Consider the following 8,996-nt stretch of genomic DNA (forward strand, 5'->3'; position numbering starts at 1 on the left):
TTGATTCTTGAGTGCTGTCTTGGTATTCTGAATACGAGTTTCTGACACCGATATAAATTTTGAGAGCATCTCTTCAAGGTTTGACTTCTTTTCCTGTTAGTGGTTGTTGGTAGCCTAGAGGTGGTCTCTGATTTCCTTGGCCTCCCCATGAGAAATTTGTGTGGTTCCTCCAACCTGCATTGTAAGTATTGCTATATGGGTTATTTTGGGATCTAGAGTTATTGTTACCCAAATATTTGACTTGTTCCTCCTAGATGCCAGGGTTGAAGGGTTGATATTCTGTGTATGTTCCTCCTCCATTCGAATCGTACCTCATCATTGGATGTACCTGAGTAGAACCACACAAACTGTCAATCTTTTTATTTAAGAGTTCTACTTGGTTAGATAGCATAGTAACCGTGTCGAGGTTGAAAACACCTGCTTTCGTCGGCTTTGTTCTTATAACTTACCACTGATAGTTATTCAGTGACATCTCCTCAATAAATTCGTAAGCCGCCTCAGGTGTCTTATTATTGATAGTTCCTCCAGCAGCTGCATTAATCATCTGCCGAGTCGAAGGATTCAGGCCATTATGGAACGTTTGAACCTGTAGCCAAAGCGGTAACCCATGGTGAGGGCATCTTCGCAAAAGGTCCTTATATCTCTCCCATGCATCGTAGAGTGTTTTTAAATCCATCTGCACAAAAGAAGAGATATCATTACGTAATTTGGCTGTTTGAGCCGGTGGAAAATATTTTAATAAAAACTTTTCAGTCATTTGTTCCCAAGTAGTGATTGACCCTCGTGGTAACGAGTTCAGCCATTGTTTAGCCTTATTCCTTAACGAAAAGGGAAACAACCGAAGGCAAATGGCATCATCAGAAATGCCATTAATTTTAAAGGTATCACAAAATTCTAGGAAATTTGCCAAGTGAGCATTGGGATCCTCGTCCTGCAAACCATCAAACTGAACAAACTGTTGTATCATTTGAATTGTGTTAGATTTCAGTTCAAAATTATTTGCAGCAATAGCAGGTCTAACTATACTTGACTTAGTTCCTGTTAAATTAGGTTTAGCATAATCATACATAGTGCGCGGAGCAGGATTTTGATTAACAACAATTGCAGGAGGTAGCAGATTTTCTTGGTTTTTAGCCATCTCCTCAGTTGTGGTTTGAATATCGTCCCCTTGCTCGTTCTCTGTGTATCTTAAGCTTCGTCTTATTTCATTTTGGTTTCTGCAAACTGTGCGATCGATCTCACTTTCAAAAAGTAATGGTCCTGACGAGTTTCTTCTAGTCATAAACTATAAGAACCTGCCAGAAAAAGGAAAAAAAAAGAAGAATTAGTAATAAAAATTAGAATAAAATTTAAATTGAAGTAAAAGTAAATGGCTAAAATAATAAAAATCAAGTGTTCCTAATATCTTAATTCCCCAGCAATGGCACCAAAAACTTGATGCGTGATATTCGTGACAGGTTTTAAATATTTATAATAAATTGTTCTTGAAACTAACTATTATCACGATGAAGGCAAGTGTACCTATCGAACAGTAGTATAGCTTTAGCAAGATCGAATTGTCGAACCCAAAGGAACTAAAAGTACTAGTAATGACTGTCTTTTTATTATCTAGCCTAAGAATAATAAGGTTTGTTTTAACTAACTAATTAACTAAACTAAGAATTCATAGAAAATAGAATTGGGGAATTACTTTTGGAAAACTCAATTGATTGAGACAATACCTAAGGAAAAGTCCACCTAGACTTCACTTGTTATTTGAGTTTGAATCGGACGATTTATTCATTTGACTTGATCCGTAGAAATCCCTAAGTTATATTATTATCTCTCTCGAGACTAAAAACGTCTAACCCTAGGTTGAATAATTGAAATCTCTTTCTAATTAACTCCCTAGGGTTGCATTAACTTGATCTATGGATCCCCTTATTAGGTTTCACCCTAATCCAGTAAAATCTTATCACCCTATCTCTAGGCGCGTAACCAACTCCACTTAATTATGACAAATGTACTCTTAGATAGGGTCTATTCCTCCTCTGAATAAGAGCTTAACTTGAATCAATATCCTGGAATATCAAAACAAGAATTAAGAACATATAATTAAGAACAAGTCAAATATTTATCATACAATTTAGATAATAATAACAAGATCTGTCTTAGGTTTCATTTCGCTTAGGTATTTAGGGGTTTTAGTTCATAACTAAAAAGGTAAACATCTCAGAAGAACAATGAATACAAAACATAAAGAAAAACCCAAAACTCTTGAAGGAAAATTGAGGGGAGATCTTCAGTCTTGATGATGAATCCGGCTTCTGAGATAGATCAATCGGCTTTCCTTGAGTAGTTTCCTGCTTCCCTCTCTGCGTCCCCCCTTTTCCTCCTCCTCTAGGGTGTATTTATAGGCTTTAGAATGCTTAAGAACCCTCAAAATTGGCCTTTTCCAAATTAGACTAAGCTTGGGCTCGACAGGAACACTCCCGTGTGACACGCCTGTGTGCGATTGCTTAAGGCCGTGGTCAAGCCTGTTAAATAGGCACGGGCGTGTGGTCCACCTGTGTGAGTCGTGCTTCGATTCTGTCAAATTGACACGGCCGTGTGGTCTGCCCGTGTGAGGAGGTCCAGGCCGTGTTGATTTCGCACGTTGCCTCATTTTCTCCGTTTTTGGCCCGTTTCTCGTTCCTTTCACTCTCCTATGCTCACCTAAGTATAAAAAATGAAATTAAGGCATGAGGAGCATCGAATTCACCAAATTTAAGGAAAAATTTTCCATAAAATGTGCTAAGCATGGGATAAAAATATGTATTAATTACGGTTTAACAGCCTTCATCTAGCAAATGATTTCATTTCAGGGTGATATTAGTGATTTTGGGTTTTATTTATGTTTTGATATGGCTAGTTCCTTGAAGGTTGAATGTGAATATTTTGCAGATTGTGCAAAGCATGATCCAGTGGTAAATGAGGATATAGAAAAGCACTTTGCAGAACTTTTGACAGAAGAACTGAAGTTAAGAGAAGCCGAAGCTTTGGAAAGTTAGCAATGTGCTGACCTGGCATTACTCGAGGCTAAGAAGTGTAACACCCCAAACCCGACCCGGATGTTATGGCCAGATCCAGCGTGTCACATTGAAGTGTTTTATCGAAAACCTTGTTTTCATTGAAAACCCTTCTTTGAAATAAAACCTTGAGCAAAATCCCAGCTTGTATTTGTTGCTTTCAAAGCGAGTTGTATTTTAAGAAAAAACCTATTTCTTTCTTGTATGATAATAATTAGTTTGTAAAATATATTTTCATTTGTGGAAGATTTATTTAAAACAGATGATCTATGAAAACTTGTCATTTAAAAATTGAGTTGCGAAAACGTAGTATTTAAAAACAGTTATGGTTTTAAGAAAACCATGTTCTACTTCTAGCAAATATAAAGAATAATAATAAATATAATCCTAATTTGAATAATAATCAGAGGAAAGGCCTTATTACATTTTGGACTGAAATAACTTTAAATACTAGAAATTACAGGCTTAAGAGAATAAGTCCAAGTCATCTTGCCAGCTGGCCACCTCGAAGTCCCTCCAACCGTCGAACCGCCTACTGAGGATCACCTGAGAAAAATAAAAGAGGGGGTGATTTTTTGAAAACTCGGTGTGTACAACCCTCGACAAATAGAAAAGCCCGCAATAGCAAGTCTTTTTCGGCCTGAGCCCAATTCAATTTCAAAACAAATGTAAAGCAATCAAATATGCACGGATCCCACCCATCCAACCGCTACACACCATCTCCATCCCCCAATACACACCATGTGGGGATATAAATATTGACCCACCCATCCGATACACTCCAATGGTAGCCCAGTTGCGGTACTACTTTCATTGCAGCAAGCTGCTAATCAAATATTGGGCTTAATAGCCATCGATGGATCCACGGTCGTCAAGCAACCATGCGATCCTCATATATTTCCTCCGTTCCATAATTCCCAACCCATATGCAACCTAAACAGAATATCATATGAATGCAGCAGGTATACATGTAACATCCATAAATCTTACATTCCACACATAGGGGTATTTTAGTCATTTCCGCCCTTAGGGGCATTTTCAGTAATTTCTCTTTATTATGGGTTTATTACATACCTTGGCCCGTTAACAAGTCCTCGTTGGCCAAAGTGAACAGATACTATGCACCAAGTAGGATTCCAGAGAAGAGGAGGCGAGTCATTAAGACCGCTTAAGTACCAAGCTCTCCCTAGATCCAATCCTAGACATGCATATACCCATTGCCACCCCTTAACCTTATGACTCGTCCACGGTATCAATTAAATAATTATCTAAGTTTTATGCTTGATTGAGTAGTTACCAAAAAATAGGTCCACAACCCCTTACTAAACACTAACAGATCCATACTTATTCATTTGGCCCCTTTAGGCCCAATCTCATTCATTTGGCCCATCGGGCCTAACCACATTCATACGGCCCATTAGGCCCAATCACTTTCATATGGCCCGTCAGGCCCAATCACATTCATAGTCATGCAATCATATGATTTTTCATCACACAGTATCAAATTGCCAATTTTGCCTATTATGGGCCCTACAGCCCATCGGACCCATTTAGCCCATCCTGGCCCAGTTGGCCAATACACGACCCAAGTCCATGAAATCGCTCATGGGGCCTCTGATAACCTATCGGTTTTTTGGCATTTCGAGATTTGCTGGTCTACTGTATGTGTGTAGTGTATGTACACACCTGGTACTAAAACATGTCGTGATCTCCTTATCCACGAACCTACAAACGATGTCACTCAACGATTAATTTCACACTTATCAAATACGATCACCAAAACTCAAAAATCTCACATTTGCCTTACCTTGAACAATAAGCCTTAACAACCCTTCCTTAATCACTAATCACGAGTATTTCTTAAATCTGCATCCATCTTAATCATTAAGAACCAAACAACAAGTGACTCACAATCATCTTAAGTCACTCTTAAATCATCCATGACCATTCGGACAACCTTAACCAATAAAAGAGAAAAACTTACCCAAAACCCCAAAACGCCTAAGGAGCAATTCGGCAGAGATCTGAAATCCAAGATTCGATACAAATCCCCTACCAAACCGATTTATAAAGAGTGAGGGAGAGAAGAAATTGGTACTAGGAAGACCAATTAAATTAAAGTAAAGCACTTACATAAGAATCAATCGGCCAACGTTGAAGAAAAATTGGCGGCACAACAAGATTTTGGCCAAAAGATATTCGGCTTTAGTGAAAGTAACTAGGAGCGAGAAAGAAAAGAGTTTGATGACAAAGGAAGGGAATAAATCAACACAAAATAGAAAGAATAAGGGATTTCGACTTTTAGATATTTGGAGAGAAAAATGTTTTCGATAAAACAGAAAGGAAGAATTCGACATTAGCATAGAATCCCCAAAATCGGCATCTATATATACTATAGCTGAATTTACCTATCCCCAAATTCCCAATTTGGCTCCACTTCTCTACCCCCCCTCATCTCCTAACTTTTCTCCCTGATAACTTCTTAATTCCTTCCTTAAATTTCTCCTCTAATCACTCCCTTCAGAGTTCACATCCAACGCCACTACTGGCCATTTATTGAGCAAAAATAAATCCTTCTTTTGAGAAAGGAGGGATTTGAACCCCAAACCTCCTTGCCATGCATGTGACGCCACCTGTAAGCCCCACATGTGACGCTACTTGCCACTCCAACACAAGGCTCCTTGTATCCAATTCCTCCTTCACTTATTTAATAACCAAACTACTTGCCACCAAGGTTCTTTTAATTATTAAACTATAATTTCCTTCACCCCAAAGTTCAAACTCATAAATCACATAAATTACACTTGACTAGGAATATTAAGCACACGTTTTATCAAAACCGATAAAAAAGAAAGTTCAGGATTTTTGGGGCGTTATAAGAAGTTAGCATCACAATATCAAAAAGAAGCAGACAAATGCAATTCGGGTATAGAGACATGCGAAGAAGTAAGGGATAAAGCTGAAGAAGCACTATCGGCTCAAATAAAATTGACAGCAATGTGGGAAATAAGAGCTCGTCAGAAAGGGTGGAGAGAAAAGGTCACCAAATCTAATGCGCAGACACATGGTAACCTCTAGTTTGTCTAAACCATCTATCATGGCCTAATAGGAAGAAAATTAGTAGAAAACATATTTCTTTCCTTCTTTTCTTTTCCACTGTTCAGTGCTCTGCAACATGTTTTATCAGTTCTGGACCGCGAAGCGGAATTTTATAGTCATCATGAATTTCAGTGTTAATATTATAGGCAGTCTAATTTAACATTGTAGTAAACATTATATTTGATAATTTTGGATACGATATATAAGAAAAACAATTAAAATACAACATGATATGAACATCTAAATGTGTCAAAAGGATATACTGATTACCATATCTAGTAAAATATGATTTATTTCTAACATAAACTAATTCACCCCAAAACTACTCTTTATTGTAATTTCTCATCAATAACTCATGCTTCATTCTAACTATCATTTTTTTTCTTTATGGATTTTCACTAGCGTTGATGATGCAAATTAATCATTATTCATTCCAATATATTTGAAGAAAGGAACATTTGTTCGATAAAATATAGTATATATTCTCTGCTCCTATCTAATTTATCATCAATTTGCCTTCTCAACGATCGTTATTTTACCGTAATCCCCACCGATTGAATCATACCTTTGAAACATGCGAGCTATAATTTCATCGTAAGCTGATGGAGTTACCATAATATAGCTATTTTATGTTTTGACTGGTGGCAAATGTAACAGGAAAAACCAACTACGCTAGATTGCAATCCAAGAACAATTTGCAGAAGGCACATAATGACCGGCTCCTACCTCTACAAATTCTTGAGGGAGGCATTGTAGCAGTGAATAAGAATGATATTGATCAACATGCAGTTGACACCGTATGTGCTCTGAATCCGAATTTAGGTGTGAGTTTCAGATATTTTATGTGCAAAAAAGTATTAGAGTGCCTTATGTTTGTATGTTACTTAAGCAGACTATAGATAGAACCTACAGTAGGATCAACTAATTAGTTGATCAAAAACTGCACCCAGTTTTGTAATAGTCTACTTGCATATTTGCATATATTTAATAATAATCTTGTGTCAACTAATTATTCTATTTTTTCATTTAATTGCTTTGTTTTCAACATTTTATTTTTATTTGAGTTGAAAGAAGAAAAACACGAATTGCAATTTTGACTTAGAAAAGAGAATATTCATTAGCAGCTTAATCAATTTAAATAATCAATGTTGATATTTCACATGGGAATGGATATTCAAATCTTATATTTTACATGGTTATTATTTAAGTCCTTATTTCATTTAAGTAAATTCATTATAGTATCTTATTTATTGATATCTTTATAGTTAATCGATTTTTATTATTTATTTTAGTTTTGATTCTAATTTTTATTTTTATTTTAATATTTAAGATAACTTGAGTTCTAACTTTTGGATTTTAATTGTGTTATTAATTTATTATTTTAGATTTTAAATTTAAATTTATTAATTTTTATATTTAGTTTTTAAGTTAAAATTTTAATAATAAAATTTTAACTTAATTAATATTTTATTCTTAAAAGTATATAATTTAAAGTTCAAATTTCAAAATAAAACATAATATAATATTTATCATAGAAATAAATATTATATAATTAAAGTATTTTATTAAAGGTTATGCTCTTTAGCGGCGTTTATGGGAAAAGCATTGCTACAGGTTTGTTCTATAGCGACGTTTGTGGGAAAGCACCGCTAAAGGTCTGTTCTATAGCAGCATTTGTGGGAAAAAGCGCCGCGAAAGGCCATGTTCTTTAGCGACATTTGTTGGGAAAGCGCCACTAAAGGCCATGTTCTTTAGCGGTATTTTTTTTACGTAAACACCACAAAATGTTAGCGACGTTGTTTTTAGCGGCGTTTCTTGTGGCGCTTGGAAAAGCGTCACAAATAGTTTTAGTGGCGCTTATAAGCTCCACTATAGGCCCAAAAAAACGCAAAACGCCGCTAAAAACCTGTTTTGCTGTAGTGTTTGCATGCACGTATGGCATAGGTTCTAGCCAGAGCCCTAGCTTCAGACTTCACTGTCATATCTCGCGTCGCATTCTTACTACCAGACTCATTCCCGGCATTTCTTGAGGGTCTTCCCCTAGAAGCCGCGCCACTCGGTCTTGGACTCTGAATTCTTTCTTTCTCTATCCTCTTGGGGGAATCCTTAATAAAGAGATCTAGAGAACCAAATTTAAAACAAGATCCTTCACTCGCTCTATAGTTGCCAGAATGAAACCTGCCACACTGCGGACATTCAACCTTGGAAGGTTTAGCGTTACCTACGCTTGCCATAGACGTAGCCTGAGATCTAAAACTCGAATTCTGCTTTTTACAATTCCTGTATGGATGTCCAGCTGACACATGTGAATGAGAATACATCTCTCTAGATTTCTTAGAATGGGATGGCAATGACTTACTCATGTACCTCTTTCTTGTATCTCTTATATCAGACTCGGCCTTCTTCCTCTCTTTAATCAAGTCTTCGACTTTACAAGCCCATTCAACAAGTACCACAAATTCTTTCAACTCAAGAATACCCACTAATGTCTTAATATCCTCATTGTGCCCATCCTCAAATCTTCTACACATCTTAGCTTCAGAGGGTACACACTTCCGAGCATATTTGCTAAGTTTGACGAATTCCCTCTCATATTCACTGACCGTCATACGACCCTGTTTCAATTCCAGGAATTCCTTACGCTTCTGTTTGATAAATCTTTCACTAATGTATTTCTTTCAAAATTCCTCTTGAAAGAATTCCCAAGTATCCCTCTCTAGGGGTACCATGCGTTCATCATGTGGAGAAAGGCCTCTCTGCCTCCTTCTTCTCTACTGACAGTTTCAGGCCTACTTTTAGATGGCACTACTCCTTCAGCTGTAGCAGGGGCGTTACTTTCTACATCATCCG

General features: G+C 36.8%; 1 non-coding gene across 1 annotated transcript; it reads left to right on the forward strand.

The window, feature by feature from the left end:
• The first annotated feature begins 602 nt into the window (after positions 1–602).
• Positions 603–709, forward strand: LOC128291355 (small nucleolar RNA R71). Its single transcript, XR_008281131.1, has one exon. It is a non-coding gene; the product is annotated as a small nucleolar RNA R71 (small nucleolar RNA).
• The last annotated feature ends 8,287 nt before the right edge of the window (positions 710–8,996 follow it).

This window comes from Gossypium arboreum, chromosome 3, assembly GCF_025698485.1.
Source record: "Gossypium arboreum isolate Shixiya-1 chromosome 3, ASM2569848v2, whole genome shotgun sequence".
NCBI lineage: Eukaryota > Viridiplantae > Streptophyta > Magnoliopsida > Malvales > Malvaceae > Gossypium > Gossypium arboreum.